The following is a 16,715-nucleotide window of genomic DNA, read 5'->3' as shown; positions in this document are numbered from 1 at the left end:
TTCTTTTTGAAATTTTCAACATGGATTCATTAGGTGATGTTATCCCCATAGAAACTCAAGCCTTTCTTCCTATTGGTTCCTTCTGAGTGCCGGATAAGGAAACTTCTTAATGTACAAGTGCTCTTTACTTGCTTGTACATTCTTGGTGCTCAATAAGGCATGTTCAGAGTGTTGGATAAGGTGCATCCTAGATAAGGTGCAACCTGATGCATGCCCTAAGGTTAAGACAAGGGAGTTTGATGTTGGATGTGATCATACCAGCGTTATTGCACTAGATCCCATCAGAACTCCACAGTTAAGCATGCTTGGGCAGAAGTAGTACTAAGATGGGTGACCTCTTGAGAAGTCTCGATGTTGCACCCATCTTTTACTTCTTAGACTGTGTCCTTGTTATATATGCACTACTCTTTTAGTTCTCAGAGCCCATTTTCGATCATGCATCCCTATTTCCTTTTGTTCCCCAATTCAAGTTCATTTTGGAACCCCAAGCCCACTTCCAACTTTACATAGGAACTTGCCATGTCTTTCTTCCTATCCAAAACAAGTTGCATTCTAGATGACATACACGATGTTAAAATGATGTTCCTCAATAATGTAATCTCCGTATGGCTAAAATAGTCAACATAATAATAATGTGTTCTTATGATAGAAAAAAGCTTATATGTTATAACTCATGGTATTCAATAACTTCGGAGGGTCGTAACTTTTGACTTGCACCTTCGTTCTTCTTGAAATTTTCAACGTGGATTCATTAGGCAATGTTATCCCCATAGAAACTCATGCCTTTCTTCCTATTGGTACCTTCTGAGTGTCGAATAAGGCACATTATTAATGATCAAGTGCTCTTTACTTGCTCATACATTTTGGGTGCCCCATAAGGCATGTTCAGAGTGTTGGATAAGATGCATCCTAGATAAGGTGCAACCTGATCCATGCCCTAAGGTGAGGATGCAAGAGTTTCATGTTGGGTGTGATCATACCAGTGTTAGTGCACCTAATCCCATTAGAACTTCACAGTCAAGCACGCTTAGGTCGGAGTAGTACTGGGATGGGCGACCTGTCAGGAATTCCTACTATTTCACCCTTCCTTTACTTCTTAGATCATATCATTGTTATAATTTCACTACTCTTTTAGTTCTTAGAGCCCATTTTCGATCGAGCAACCCCGCTTCCTCTAGTTCCCCAATTCAAGTTGATTCTGGGTCCCCAAGCCTACTTCCAACTCCTAGATAGGAACTTGCTATGTCTTTCTTCCTGTTCCAAATGAGTTGCATTCTAGACGACAGACAAGATATTAAAATGATGTTCCTCAACAAAGTAATCTATGTATGGCTAAAGCAGTCAATATAATAACAATGTGTTCTTATGATGGACAAAAGCTTATATGTTATAACTCATGGTATTCAAGAAATTCTAAGGGTTGTAAGATTTGACCCCAACCTCTGTTCTTCTTGAAATTTTCAACATGGATTCATTAGGAGATTTTATCCCCATGGAAGCTCGTGCCTTTCTTCCTATTGGTGCCTTTTGAGTTCTAGATAACTCACATTCTTAATGTCAGAGTGCTCTTTACTTGCTTGTGCATTCTGGGTTCCCCATAAGGGATGTTCAGAGTACTAGATAAGGTGCATCCCAGATAAGGTGCAACCCAATGCATGCCCTAAGGTGAGGATGCAAGAGTTCAATATTGGGTGCGATCATACTAGCCTTAATGCACCAGATCCCATCAGAACTCCACAGTTAAGCACACTTGGGCAGGAGCAGTACTGGGATGGGTGACCTCCTAGGAAGTCCAGGTGTTGCGCCCTTCTTTTACTTCTTACACCATGTTGTCATTATATTTGCACTACTATTTTAGTTCTTAGAGCCCATTTTTGATCGCACATCTCAGTTTCCTCTCGTTCCCCAATTCAAGTTCATTGTGGATCCCCAAGCCTACTTTGAACTCCTAAAGAGGAACTTGTTGCATCTATCTTCCTATCCCAGACAAGTTGAATTCTAGATGATAAACATGATGTTAAAATGATGTTCCTCAATAAAGTAATCTCTGTATGGCTGAAACAATCAATATAATAACAATATTTTCTTATGATGGACAAAAGCTTATATGTTATAACTCATGGTATTCAACAACTTTCGAGGGTCGTAACTTTTGACCCCCATCTCTGTTGTTCTTGAAATTTTCAATGTGGATTCATTAGGAGATGTTATCCTCGTAGAAACTCATGCCTCTCTTCCTATTGGTGCCTTCTAAGTACCAGATAAGGTGCATTATTAATGGTTGAGTGCTCTTTACTTGCTCATGCATTCTAGGTGCCCCATAAGGCACATTCAGAGTGTTGGATTAGGTGCATCCAAGATAAGGTGAAACCTGATGCATGCCCTAAGGTGAGGATGCAAGAGTTTCATGTTGGGTGTGATGATACTAGTGTTAGTGCACCTGATCCCATTAGAACTCCGCAATCAAGCACGCTTGGGCCAAAATAGTACTAGGATGGGTGACCTCCTAAGAAGTCATGTTGTTTCACCCTTCTTTTACTTCTTAGATCGTGTCATTGTTATATTTGCACTACTCTTTTAGTACTTAGAGCCCATTTTCGATCGCACATCCCCATTTCCTCTAGTTCCCCAATTCAAGTTCATTCTAGGTCCCCATGCCTACTTCTAACTCCTGGATAGGAACTTGCTACGTCTTTCTTCTTGTTCCAGATGAGTTGCATTCTAGATGATAGACACAATGTTAAAATGATGTTCCTCAACAAAGTAATATCAATATGGCTGAAATAGTTGATATAATAACAATGTGTTCTTATGATGGACAAAAGATAATATGTTATAACTCATGGTATTCAAGAACTTCTGAGGGTTGTAAGTTTTGACCCCCACCTCCATTCTTCTTAAAATTTTCAATGTGGATTCATTAGGAGATCTTATCCCCATAGAAGCTCATGCCTTTCTTCCTATTGGTGCCTTCTAAGTGCCGAATAACTCGCATTCTTAATGTCGGAGTGCTCTTTACTTGCTCATGCATTCTGGGTGCCCCATAAGGGACATTCAAAGTGCTGGATAAGGTGCATCTTAGATAAGTTGCAACCCGATGCATGCCGTAAGGTGAGGATGCAAGATTTTAATATTGGGTGCAATCATACCAGCATTAGTGCACCGGATCCCATCAGAACTTCGTAGTTAGGCATGCTTGGGCAAGAGTAGTACTGGGATGGGTGACCTCCCAGGAAGCCCCAGTGTTGCACACTTTATTTACTTCTTAGACCTTGTTGTTGTTATATTTGCACTACTATTTTAGTTCTAGAGCCCATTTTTTATTACATGTCTCTGTTTCCTCTCGTTCCCCAATTCAAGTTCATTGCAGGTCCCCAAGCCTACTTCCAACTCTTGGAGAGGAACTTGTTGCATTTATCTTTCTGTTTGAGACAAGTTGCATTCTAGATGACATACACGATGTTAAAATGATGTTCCTCAACAAAGTAACCTCTGTATGGCTAATAGTCTATATAATAACAATGTGTTCTTGTGGTGGACAAAAGCTTATATGTTATAACTCATGGTATTCAAGAACTTTTGAGGGTGTACTTCTTGAAATTTTCAACGTGGATTCATTAGGAGATGTTATCCACATAGAAACTCACTCCTTTCTTCCTATTGGTGCCTTCTGAGTGTCGGATAAGGTGCATTCTTAGTGTCAGAGTGCTCTTTACTTGCTTGTGCATTCTAGGTTCCCCGTAAGGCACATTCAGAGTGCTGGATAAGGTGCATCTAGAATAAGGTGCAACCCAATGCATGCCCTAAGGTGAAGACACAAGAGTTTCATGTTGGGTGCGATCATACCAGTGTTAGTGTAGTGGATCCCATTAGAACTCCACATTTAAGTTCACTTGGGCCATAGTAGTATTGAGATGGGTGACCTCCCGCGAACTCCCGGTGTTGCACCTTTATTTTAACTCTTAGACTATGTTGTCGATATATTGGCACTACTATTTTAGTTCTCAGAGCCCATTTTTGATCACGCATTCCCATTTCCTCTCGTTCCCAAATTCAAGTTCATTCTAGGTCCCCAAGCCTACTTCCAACCCTAGATAGGAATTTGTTGCGTCTTTCTTCTTGTCCTAGACAAGTTGCATTCTAGATGACAAACACGATGTTAAAATGATGTTCCTCAACAAAGTAATCTATGTATGGCTGAAACAGTCGATATAATAACAATGTGTTCTTATGATGGAAAAAAGCTTATATGTTATAACTCATGGTATTCAAGAACTTTCAAGGGTCATAACTTTTGACCCCCACCTCCGTTCTTGTTGAAATTTTCAACATGGATTCATTAGGAGATGTTGTCCCCATAGAAACCCATTCCTTTCTTCCTATTGGTGCCTTCTAAGTGCCACATAAGGTGCATTCTTAATGTTAGAGTACTCTTTACTTGCTCATACATTCTAGGTGCCCCATAAGGCACGTTCAAAGTGTTGGTTATGGTGCATCCAAGATAAGGTGCAACCTGATGCATGCCCTAAGGTAACGACGCAAGAGTTTGATGTTGGGTGTGATCATACCAGCATTAGTTCATCAAATCCCATCAAAACTCTGCAATTAAGTGCACCTGGGCTGGAGTAGTACTGGGATGGGTGACTCCTAATTCCAGGTGTTGCACCCTTCTTTTACTTCTTAGATCGTGATATCATTATATTTGCACTACTCTTTTAGTTCAGAGCCCATTTTTGATCGTTCGTTCCTATTTCCTCTCATTCCCTAATTCAAGTTTATTCTAGGTCCCCAAGCCTACTTCCAACTCCTACATAGGAACTTGCTACATCTTTCTTCCTATCCCAAACGAGTTGCATTCTAGATGATAGACACAATGTTAAAATGATGTTCCTCAACAAAGTAATCTCCATATGGCTGAAATAGTTGATATAATAACAATGCATTCTTATGATGGACAAAAGCTTATATGTTACAACTCATGGTATTCAAAAACTTTTGAGGGTCGTAACTTTTGACCCCCACTTCAATTTTTCTTGAAATTTTCAACATGGATTCATTAGTAGATGTTATCCTCGTAGAAACTCATGCCTTTCTTCCTATTTGTTCCTTTTGAGTGTCGAATAAGATGCATTCTTAATGTCAGAGTGCTCTTTATTTGCTCATGCATTCTAGGTGCCCCGTAAGGTACATTTAGAGTGTTGGATAAGGTAAATCCTGGAACAGGTGCAACCTGATTCATGCCCTAAGGTAAGGAAGCAAGAGTTTCATGTTGGGTGCGATCATACTAGTGTTAGTGCACCGGATCCTATCAGAACTCCATAGTTAAGCGCGCTTGGGCTGGAGTAGTACTGGGATGGGCGACCTCCTGGGAAGTCTCGATGTTGTACCCTTCTTTTACTTCTTAGACCATGTTGTCATTATATTTGCACTACTCTTTTAGTTCTCATAGCCCATTTTTGATCGCGCATCCATGTTTCCTCTTGTTCCCCAATTCAGGTTCATTGTGGGCATCCAAGCCTACTTCCAACTCCTGGATACAAAATTGTTGTGTCTTTCTTCCAATCCCAAAAAAGTTACATTCTAGATGACAAACACAATGTTAAAATGATGTTCCTCAATAAAGTAATCTCCGTATGGCTAAAACAGTCGATATAATAACAATGTGTTCTTATGATGGACAAAGGCTTATATGTTATAACTCATGGTATTAAAGAACTTTCGAGGGTCATAACTTTTGACCCCCACCTCTATTCTTCTTGAAATTTTCAACATGGATTCATTAGGAGATTCTAGGTGCCCCATAAGGCATGTTTAGAGTGTTGGATAATGTGCATCCCAGATAAGGTATAGCCAGATGCATGCCCTAAGGTGAGGACACAAGAGTTTCATGTTGGGTGCAATCATACCAACGTTAGTGCATCGGATCCTATTAGAACACCATAGTAAAGTGTGCTTTGGACAGAGTAGTACTGGGATGGGTGACCTTCGGGAAAGTCTTGGTGTTGCACCCTTCTTTTACTTCTTAGACCATGTCATTGTTATATTTGCACTACTCTTTTAGTTCTTAGAGCCTATTTTCGATCCTGCATCCCTGTTTCCTCTCATTCCCCAATTCAAGTTCATTCTAGGTCCCCAAACCCATTTTCAATTGTTCCCCAATTCAAGTTCATTCTAGGTCCCCAAGCCTACTTTCAACTCCTAGATAGGAACTTGCTACATCTTTCTTCCTATCCCAGACGAGTTGCATTCTAGATAATAGACACGATGTTAAAATGATGTTCCTCAACAAAGTAATCTTCATATGGCTAAAACAATCGATATAATAACAATGTGTTCTTATAATGACAAAAGCTTATATGTTATAACTGAGTCTATTCAAGAACTTCTGAGGGTCGTAACTTTTGACCCCCACCTTTGTTCTTCTTTAAATTTTCAATGTGGATCCATTAGGAGATATTATCCCCATAGAAACTCACGCCTTTCTTCCTATTGGAGCCTTCTGAGTGCTATATAAGGTGCATTATTAATGTCAAAGTGCTCTTTACTTGCTCATGCATTCTGGGTGCCCCATAAGGCAAGTTCAAAGTCTTGGATAAGGTGCATCATAATAAGCTGCAACCCGATGCATGCCCTAAGGTGAGGATGCAAGTGTTTCATTTTGGGTGTGATCATACCAAAGTTAGTGCACCGGATCCCATCATAACTCTGTTGTTAAGCATGCTTGGGCTAGAGTATTAAAAGGATGGGTGACCTCCTAGGAAGTCCCGGTGTTGCACCCTTCTTTTACTTCTTAGACTATGTCATCATTATATTTTCACTACTCTTTTAGTTCTCAGAGCTCATTTCTGATTGCGTATTGCTATTTTCTCTCGTTCCCCAATTCAAGTTCATTCTATGTCCCCAAGCCTACTTCCAACTCCTGGATAGGAACTTGCTGCATCGTTCTTAATGTCCTAGACAAGTTGCATTCTATATGACAGACACAATATTAAAATGATGTTCCTCAACAAAGTAATCTCCTTATGGATGAAACAATCAGTATAATAACAATGTGTTTTTATGATGGACAAAATCTTATATGTTATAACTCATGGTATTCAAGAACTTTTGAGGGTCATAACTTTTGACCCCCACCTCCGTTCTTCTTGAAATTTTCACCGTGGATTCATTAGGAGATGTTATCCCCGTAGAAACTTGTGCCTTTCTTCTTATTGGTGCCTTTTGAGTGCCAAATAAGGCACATTCTTAATGTCGGAGTGCTCTTTACTTGCTCGTGCATTCTGGGTGCCCCATAAGGCACATTCAAAGTGTAGAATAAGGTGAATCCTAGATAAGGTGCAACTCAAAGCATGCCCTATGGTGAGGATGCAAGAGTTTCATGTTGGGTACAATCATACCAATGTTAGTGCACTGGATCCCATCAGAACTTTGTTGTTAAGCACGCTTGGTCTAGAGTAGTACTGGGATGGGTGAACTCCTGGGAAGTCCCAGTGTTGCACCCTTCTTTTACTTCTTAGACTACATTATTGTTATATTTTCTCTACTCTTTCAGTTCTAAGAGCCCATTTTTTATCGCGTGTCCCCGTTTCCTCCCATCCCCCAATTCAAGTTCATTTTGGGTCCCCAAGCCTACATCCAACTCCTAGATAGGAACTTGATGTGTCTTTCTTCCTATCCTAGATGAGTTGCATTCTAGATGACATACACGATTTAAAATTATGTTCCTCAACAAAGTAATCTCTGTATGGATGAAACAGTCGAGATAATAACAATGTGTTCTTATGATGGACAAAAGCTTATATGTTATAACTCATGGTATTCAACAACTTCCAACGGTCATAACTTTTGACCCCCACCTCCGTTCTTCTTGAAATTTTCAATGTGGATTCATTAGGAGATGTTATCCCTATAGATACTCGTTCCTTTCTTCATATTGCTACCTTTTGAGTGCTGGATAAGGCACATTCTTAATGTTAGAGTGCTCTTTACTTGCTCGTGCATTCTGGGTGCCCCATAAGGCAGGTTTAGAGTGCTAGTTAAGGTGCATCCCAAATAAGGTGCAACCCGATGCATGCCCTAAGTTGAGGACTTTAGAGTTTCATGTTGGGTTTGATCATACTAGTGTTAGTGCATCGGATCCCATCAGAACTCTACAATTAAGCGTGCTTGGGCCGGAGTAGTATTAGGATGGTTGACCTCTTGGGAAGTCCCAGTGTTGCACCCTTCTTTTACTTCTTAGACCATTTGTCATTATATTTGCACTACTATTTTAGTTCTCAAAGCCCATTTTTTATCGTGTCCCTGTTCCTCTCATTCCCCAATTCAAGTTCATTGTAGGTCCCCAAGCCTACTTCCAACTCCTAGATAGGAACTCACTGTGTCTTTCTTCCTGTACCAAACAAGTTGCATTCTAGATGATAGACATGATGTTAAAATGATGTTCCTCAACAAAGTAATCTCTGTATCTCTGAAACAGTCGATATAATAACAATGTGTTCTTATGATGGATAGAAGTTTATATGTTATAACTCATGGTATTCAAGAACTTCCAAGGGTTGTAAGTTTGACCCCCACCTCCATTCTTCTAGAAATTTTCAATGTGGATTCATTAGGAGATGTTATCCCCATAGAAACTCACACCTTTCTTCCTATTGGTGCCTTCTAAGTGTCAAATAAGGTACATTCTTAATGTCAAAGTGCTCTTTACTTGCTCATGCATTATGGGTGTCCCATAAGGCATGTTCAGAGTGCTATATAATGTGCATCCTAGATAAGGTGCAACCTGATGCATGTCCTAAGGTGAGGACACAAGAGTTTCATGTTGGGTGTGATCATACCAGTGTTAGTGCACTGGATCCCATCAAAACTTCATAGTTAAGCATGCTTGGGCTGGAGTAGTACTGGGATGGGTGACCTCCCGGAAAGTCCCGGTGTTGCACCCTTCTTTTACTTCTTAGACCATGTCTTCATTATATTTGCACTACTCTTTTAGTTCTTACAGCCCAATTTCAATCGCACGTCCCCATTTCCTCTCGTTCCCCAATTCAAGTTCATTCTAGGTTCCCAAGCCTATTTCAAACTCCTGGATAGGAACTTGTTGCATCTTTCTTCTTGTTCTAGATGAGTTGCATTCTAGATGATAGACACGATGTTAAAATGATTTTCCTCAACAAAGTAATCTCCATATGGTTGAAATAGTTGATATATTAACAATGTGTTCTTATGATGGACAAAAGCTTATATGTTATAACTCATGGTATTCAAGAACTTCTGAGGGTCATATCTTTTGACCCCCACCACCGTTCTTCCTGAAATTTTCAATGTGGATTCATTAGGAGATTTTATCCCTGTAGAAACTCATGCCTTTCTTCCTATTGGTGCCTTTTGAGTGTTGGATAAGATGCATTCTTAATGTCAGAGTGCTCTTTACTTTCTCGTGCATTCTAGGTGCCCCATAAGGCACGTTCAAAGTAGTGGATAAGGTGCATCCCGATGCATGCCCTAATGTGAGGACACAAGAGTTTCATGTTGGGTGGGATCATACCAGCGTTAGTGCACCGTATCCCATCAGAACTTCGTAGTTAAGCATGCTTGGGCTGAAGTAGTACTGGGATGGGTGACCTCTCAGGAAGTCTCGATGTTGCACCCTTATTTTACTTCTTAGAACATTTTTTTGTTATATTTGCACTACTCTTTTAGTTCTCAGAGCAAGTATTTAACTATTCACTACTTTAGGTTTGGAAAGAAAAAGTCTCCTAGTTGGACCTATACTCACTATATTTTCCCCATCCTATGCAAAGAAAAAGGCATGAATTTGAATGATATTATCCTTCCATCACCCTAAAATAAAAGGTGATCTCATAGTTCTTTGTATGTGAAGATGTGTTGTTAGGTGTTTATTTAACATTTAGGCTTAATTAATAAGAACTTTAGCTTGTGCTCGAGAGATAGCCTTCCATACACTGATAAGATATGCATGTATTCTCGAAAAAAAGTAGCCAAAATACATGGCTTCCTAGGACCACCCAGATCCCATGAATGAATAGAAAATTTCATCTACATTCGATCTCACTTTAATCACCTCATCTATCCTCCTGGTAAAAAAAAGTCAAATTTCAACCCTGGTTCAAACAGAAAGAGTACGCCATGCTAATGTGCCTTGGATGATCCACATCTCTGGGTCAGGTGTTGATGAGCACATTGAACTATCTGTGTGGTTGATAGCCTTCACATCCTAGGAAAAACAATGCAATTATCAAAGGCATGCTCTACCACTGAGCTAATAGCCCAGTAGGCCCCCTAGTAGTAGGGGATGCTTGCCAAAAGCAAGATAAATCCTCTTGCTCACTTGCTTGCCTTTTGTTTTTTGAGATCTTCTTTTTGTATTTGTTCTTTTATTAATTCTATAATTCTAAATAATTAAATTGAACTTACCAATGCAATAAGCTTCTTACTTAAAATAAATAACCAATGCCATAAGCTTCTTAAATAAATAAGTAACCAATGTCATAAGCTTCTTAAATAAAAAAGTAACCCATGCCATAAGCTTCTTAAATAAAGTAAAAAATGCCCTAAGCAAATAAAAAACAAATTACATAAGAAAATTAAATAAAGAAACCAATGCCATAAGCTTCTTAAATAAAGTAAAAAATGCCCTAAGAAAATAAGAAACTAATGACATAATCAAATTAAATAAAGAAACCAATGCCATAAGCTTCTTAAATAAAGTAAAAAATGTCGTAAGCAAATAAGAAACTAACCTAAGCAAATAAGAAACTAACCTAAGAAAATAAGCAACTAATGACATAAGTCTTTTAAATAAAGTTATAAACTTCTTCAATAAATGAATAATTAATCACATTTTAAATAAAGATATATATAAATATATATATAAACAAACAAAATAAATAAAAACAATGATTTCAAAATTGAAATCATTGTCTCGATTGTCTCTATTTGTTTTGTAAATACTAATTTTTCTATTTTTTTAATGTATAAATTCAAGATACTAAATTCTTGAATAAACTAAAACAAGCACAGAAAATAGGAGATTGTCCACTTGTCTTGACCTCGAAAAAGGAGCTTACTTAAGAACTTCATTCTTACTTACATGGCTATAACAAACTTCACAGTCGATAAATGACAAGAGACTTAATCTCTTGCAGATGCATCCTCTGCACCTTCTAGTATAGCTACCTTGTTACAACTTCACTCCAGTCACTAGCCGTGCCTTGGGCATCTCCCTCCTTGCGGTTAAGATAATGACTTTGAGAATGGCACACTTCCCTAGTGTGATGAGAAATGTATACAAGGCCTGAGAACAAATTCACCACCGTATGGCTAATTGGTGATTACTAGCGACTCCTACTTCATGCAAGCGAGTTGCAGCCTGCAATCTGAATTGAGGCCAAGTTTTTGAGGTCAGCTTACCCTCACAGGGTCACAACTCTTTGTCTTGGCCATTTTAGCATGTGTGTCACCCAGGGTATAAGGGGCATTATGACTTGACATCATCCTCACCTTCCTCCGGCTTAACACTAATAGTCTATTCAAAGTTCAAAACTTTATGGCAACTAAACATGAGGGTTGTGCTCATTGCGGGACTTAACCCAATACCTTGTGGCACAAACTAATGACAGCCATGCACCACCTGTGTTTGCATTCTTGAAGGCACTCCTCTTATTCAAAAGGATTCATGGCATGTCAATCCCTGGTAAGGTTCTTCGCTTTGCATCAAATTAAACCACATGCTCCACTGCTTGTGCAGGCCCCTATCAATTCATTTGAGTTTCATTCTTGCGAACGTATTTCCCAAGAAGGATACTTAATGTGTTATTTGCAGTACTATATGTGTCAATACGGACAACACCTAGTATCCATCATTTATGGCTAGGAGTACTGGGGTATCTAATCCCGTTTGCTCCCGTAGCTTTCATCTTTGAGTGTCAATAATGGCCCAGCAGAGTGCTTTCACCCTTGGTGTTCCTCCTGATCTCAATGCATTTCACCACTCCACCGAAAATTCCCTCTACCTCTACTGTACTCTAGCTTGATAGTTTCCACTACCTATCTAGGGTCAAGCCCTGGAATTTGATGATGGACTTGAAAAGCCACCTACAAACACTTTATGCCCAATAATTTTGGATAATGCTTACATCCTTTGTTTTACCACAGCTACTGGCACAGAGTTAGACGATGCTTATTCCTTAGATACTATCATTTATTCTTCTATGAGAAAAGAAGTTTATGACTCGTGAGTCTTCTTCCTTCACCAGGCATTGCTCTGTCAGGCTTTTGCCCATTGCAAAAAATTCCTCACTGTTGCCTCTCGTAGGATTCTAGGTTGTGTCTCAGTCCCAGTATTGTTGATCATCCTCTCAAACCAACTACTGATTGGAGCCTCCGTAAGCCATTGCCTCACCAACTAGCTAATCAGATGTGAGCCCCTCCTTGGGCGGATTCCTCCCTTTTTCTCCTTAGCCAACCTCATTGAGGTACTAAATTCTATGGGGTATTAGCAACCATTTCCAGCTATTATTCCCCTCCCAAGGGCAGCTTCTTACACATTAGTCACCCATTTGCCACTAGAAACACCACTTCCTGTTTGACTTACATGTGTTAAGAATGTTGCCATCATTCATCCTGAGCCAAGATCAAACTCTCAATGGAATTTAGAGCTTCATTATTTAATTACTTACAACTCCCTTCTTTGTGGATGAAGTCAATTTATGAATTATCTATCATCTATATGGCATATGTATAATCATATATCTTAAACCTTAAATATTCAACTTTCTTAGATATTCAAATTTCTTAAATATTCAAAACCTAACCTAAAATAGTAATTATAAATAGTAATATATTGCTAAATTTTCTAGTTATAATTATATATCAACTTGTAAATTTTATATATATATATAAATAGTCAATAGAATATGGAACTATAGATTAATTTTTTTTTTCTATATTTATTAACAATAATATATTCTATTATTGAATTATGTGGATGTGTAATTATGAGATTTTTGCCTCCATTACAGGATAGAATGTTCATTAAAACGTTGATATGTATCAATCTTCTATGATACGTTATACTTTATCTTCTTTTCTAGTGGATAGTTGTAATTACATAAAATTACATTATCAATATATTATAAATGTAAACCCCCTAGCCTCTTTTTATTCAAGATATAAATATAAAAAAATAGCAAACATAAATAGCAAAGAGAACTAGGGATAATCAATTTTGAATTGATGACTTTCACAATGTCAAGGTGACACTCTACCACTGAGTTATATCCCATTCCTATCCTTATCCAAAAGGGAAATTGTAAGAACTTCCCATTCCAAAAGAATCGAGAAATTTAATGAAACTATATCATGATTCCTCGGAAGGAATCTATAACATTTTCCAAACTGACATTTTCTACTTAAAAAAAAAATTCGTAACTAAATAGGCTATTAATATTGTTGTATTTCAAAAAAACTTTTCCTATATTTTGTCACCTTATATTGCCGATTGGTGCACATAGTCGCTCGGAACATATATTCTATTAATACCATTTTATCATAGGCCATCGAAATAATTCTCAGTATCCAAACCATGCCACCCAAACCAAAGCACAAAAGTCAAAATTTTGAATCAAATTGATTCCCAATTCAAATAATGCATAACTACATGGATAAGCTTACATTAACTCGTCAATTTTGAAATGAATTTGTGATGAAACAAAATGAAATGATATTTTGAGATATCAATAAAAAATGAGCATGTTAATATAAATAATAAAAATGGATAAAAAAAAATTATGGCTCTTATTGTTTTTAAAAGAGAAAGAAAAATTAACCTCGAAGGATTCAAATAGTTTTTTTTTGTTAACAAAAAAATAGAATATATGTATATAAGAATACTATTCTATATAGAATAGAATATAATCTATATAATATTCAAAATACTCGAAAAATAAAAATTTCTTAAAAAGAACTGAATGAGAAGCTGTATGAGGTGAAATTCTCATGTACGGTTTTATATAGTGGTAGTAAAGGTCACTTTTCTATCAACTTTTCCACTATCACCCCTAAAAAACCAAACTTTTCCTTACACAAAGTCCCCAGAGTATGATTAACTTCTAAATATGAAATCATTGGTTATATACTTGGTATTGACCATAATTTACAAGAACATTCTGTAGTATTAGCAAGAGGTGGAAGAGTCAAAGATTTTCTCGGCGTTAAATATCACATAATTTGAGGAATTTTAGATGCTATCTCAGTCAAAAATCGGAAACAAGGGCGTTCTAGTGTGTTCAATATTCGTATCTAAGATTTGTATCATTTTATGATGATGCGATGTCAATTGCTAAAAACATGTAAAGTATATGGCTAACCCAATAACGAACATTTTCTAAGGGGACAACAGCAGGCTTAAACAATAAGGATAATATATGTCGAAGGTTTAATATTTAATTCATTTTATAAGTTTTAGCTTACTTAGTGTGTGTTAACATAAAATTGGAAATGTCTTGACTCTATTGGAGAAGACTCAATTCAAATAGCGTTGATTTAAAACACCTTTTCCTTTTTTATACTCTATTTTAAACCTAAGGACCTAATCATATAGATATAGAAAATACAAGATTTCTAATCATAGCAAAAGAAAGGAAATAGATACTCAATTGAGAATGAGTAAACATAATTCTATGCATAAGAATGAACATCTTCTATATATGCAAATAGAATCATGTGGAAAGTTGTATCTGACGAAAGTCATATCTATGGTTTGGAGGGAGATCTTTGATACCTTTAGAGATCTACCCTACAATATGGAGTTAAAAAGCCAAAATAAGTAATGATTAGTCTTTGTGAAATAAATTCATGAACCTTTTTCACACTCATGTCATGCCAAAGTACCGTAGAAAAGAGAATTGATAAATTTCATCCAATCTATCATAATCGATTAGTTAACATGGTCGTTAACCATATTCTTAAGAATGGAAAAAAATCATTAGCTTATCAAATTTTTTATCAATCTCTAGAAAAGATTCAATAAAAAATAGAGAAAAATCCACTAATTGTTCTACATCAAGCAATAGACAAATTAACTCCCAAATTGATAGTAAAATCAAAACGTGTAAGTGGATCCACTTATCAAGTTCCCATTGAAATAAAAGAGAAATAAGGAAAAATACTTGCAATTCATTGGTTATTAGAGTCATCCCAAAAATTTTCTGGTCCAAATATTCAATTCAAATTAAGTTATGAAGTAATGGGTGTTGCCAGATAGAAAGGCAATGCTATACACAAGAAGGAAGAGATTCATAAAATGGCAGAATCCAATAAAGCTTTTGCGCATTACCATTAATCCACTAACTAGTATAAATAGATCCACAAATCTATCCCATTTTGATCAATAAAAGAAAACTTACTTTCTCAAAATTGATACAAATTTATTGGAACAAAAACGAATGGAAAAGAAGAATGAAAAATAAATCATAGATATAATGATAATAAGGAGATTATAAATAAAATGTTGCTTGAATATTAATTGAAGTTAGTAACTAATGATCCGAACAAAATGAAAAATGCATTTTTTATACCTTAAAATCATTTTTATGAAAGAATTTCATTTTCTTCTCTTCTATGGAAGTTCCATTTTCCCAGAATGCATCTTGATTTTTGACCTATTTCTTCTTTTAGTAATCGATGTCATTTTTTATCAGAAAAAGACAACTTGATTTTATTTCATCTCTTTAACAAGTTTAGTGCTAAGCATAACTTTTTTGTTATTTCAATGGAGAGAAGAACCCACGATTAGTTTTTCTGGCAATTTAAAAACAAACAATTTTAATAAAATATTTCAGTTTCTCATTTTATTATGTTCCACTTTGTGTATTCCTCTATTTGTGGAATACATTCAATGTACAGAAATGGTTGTAATAGAGTTTTTGTTATTCATATTAATAGCTACTCTAGGAGGAATGTTTTTATGTGGTGCTAATGATTTACCAACTATCTTCGTATCTTTAGAACGTTTAACTTGATGTTCTTATCTATTATCTGGATATACCAAAAGAGATGTTTGGGCTAATGAGGCTATTATGAAATATTTACTTATGGGTGGAACACGTTCTTCCATTCTTGCTTATGGTCTTTCTTGGCTATATGGTCTATCTGGAGGTGAGATTGAAATTCAAGAAATAACCAATGGTCTTATTAATAAAAAAAATGTATAACTCTCCAGGAATTTGGATTGCACTTCTAGCTATAATGGTAGGAATTGCATTCAAACTTTCTTTAGTTCCTTTTCATCAATGGACCCCCGATGTATATGAAGGAGTGTGATTTGTTTGATAAATTATTAGATACAATATCTTTTTTAGAGATGTTTGTTTCTATTTATAAAAAATCTATAGACATGTGAAAAAAAGATTGTTATTCCCACTTGGACTAAGATATCACTTTTACCAAAAATTTGAATTGAATTAAGGTAAAGCCAAGTAAGAAACAAAGTCAATTGTTTGATTGAATTAACACACTACACCACCCCAATACAATAAATAACTTTGACAAATGAATTATTATGAGTAGTTTTTAAAAAAGGGTCAAATTGACGTGTACTTTTATTCTTAATGTAGATGCTACAAAGTAAGTTTTCATTCTTTAGAAACTATGAGCATAAAAAAGAAGGTATCTGTCGACAAAAAGATTACCCTAAG

General features: G+C 36.6%; 9 pseudogenes; all 9 read left to right on the top strand.

Annotated features, from left to right (window-relative positions):
- Nucleotides 1-244: 244 nt before the first annotated feature.
- Nucleotides 245-363, top strand: LOC149529812 (5S ribosomal RNA; annotated as a pseudogene).
- A 1,326-nt stretch (nt 364-1,689) lies between these two features.
- Nucleotides 1,690-1,808, top strand: LOC149529811 (5S ribosomal RNA; annotated as a pseudogene).
- A 604-nt stretch (nt 1,809-2,412) lies between these two features.
- LOC149529810 (5S ribosomal RNA) lies at nt 2,413-2,531 on the top strand (annotated as a pseudogene).
- A 604-nt stretch (nt 2,532-3,135) lies between these two features.
- LOC149529809 (5S ribosomal RNA) lies at nt 3,136-3,254 on the top strand (annotated as a pseudogene).
- Nucleotides 3,255-3,832: 578 nt separating this feature from the next.
- Nucleotides 3,833-3,951, top strand: LOC149529808 (5S ribosomal RNA; annotated as a pseudogene).
- Nucleotides 3,952-5,271: 1,320 nt separating this feature from the next.
- On the top strand, nt 5,272-5,390 carry LOC149529807 (5S ribosomal RNA; annotated as a pseudogene).
- A 1,993-nt stretch (nt 5,391-7,383) lies between these two features.
- Nucleotides 7,384-7,502, top strand: LOC149529806 (5S ribosomal RNA; annotated as a pseudogene).
- A 1,321-nt stretch (nt 7,503-8,823) lies between these two features.
- LOC149529805 (5S ribosomal RNA) lies at nt 8,824-8,942 on the top strand (annotated as a pseudogene).
- Nucleotides 8,943-9,530: 588 nt separating this feature from the next.
- On the top strand, nt 9,531-9,649 carry LOC149529804 (5S ribosomal RNA; annotated as a pseudogene).
- The last annotated feature ends 7,066 nt before the right edge of the window (nt 9,650-16,715 follow it).

The sequence above is a fragment of the Cupressus sempervirens genome, chromosome 11, assembly GCF_028749045.1.
Source record: "Cupressus sempervirens isolate cs-2001-9-10 chromosome 11, ASM2874904v1, whole genome shotgun sequence".
Classification (NCBI taxonomy): domain Eukaryota; kingdom Viridiplantae; phylum Streptophyta; class Pinopsida; order Cupressales; family Cupressaceae; genus Cupressus; species Cupressus sempervirens.
This window is presented reverse-complemented; position numbering and strand designations above follow the sequence as displayed.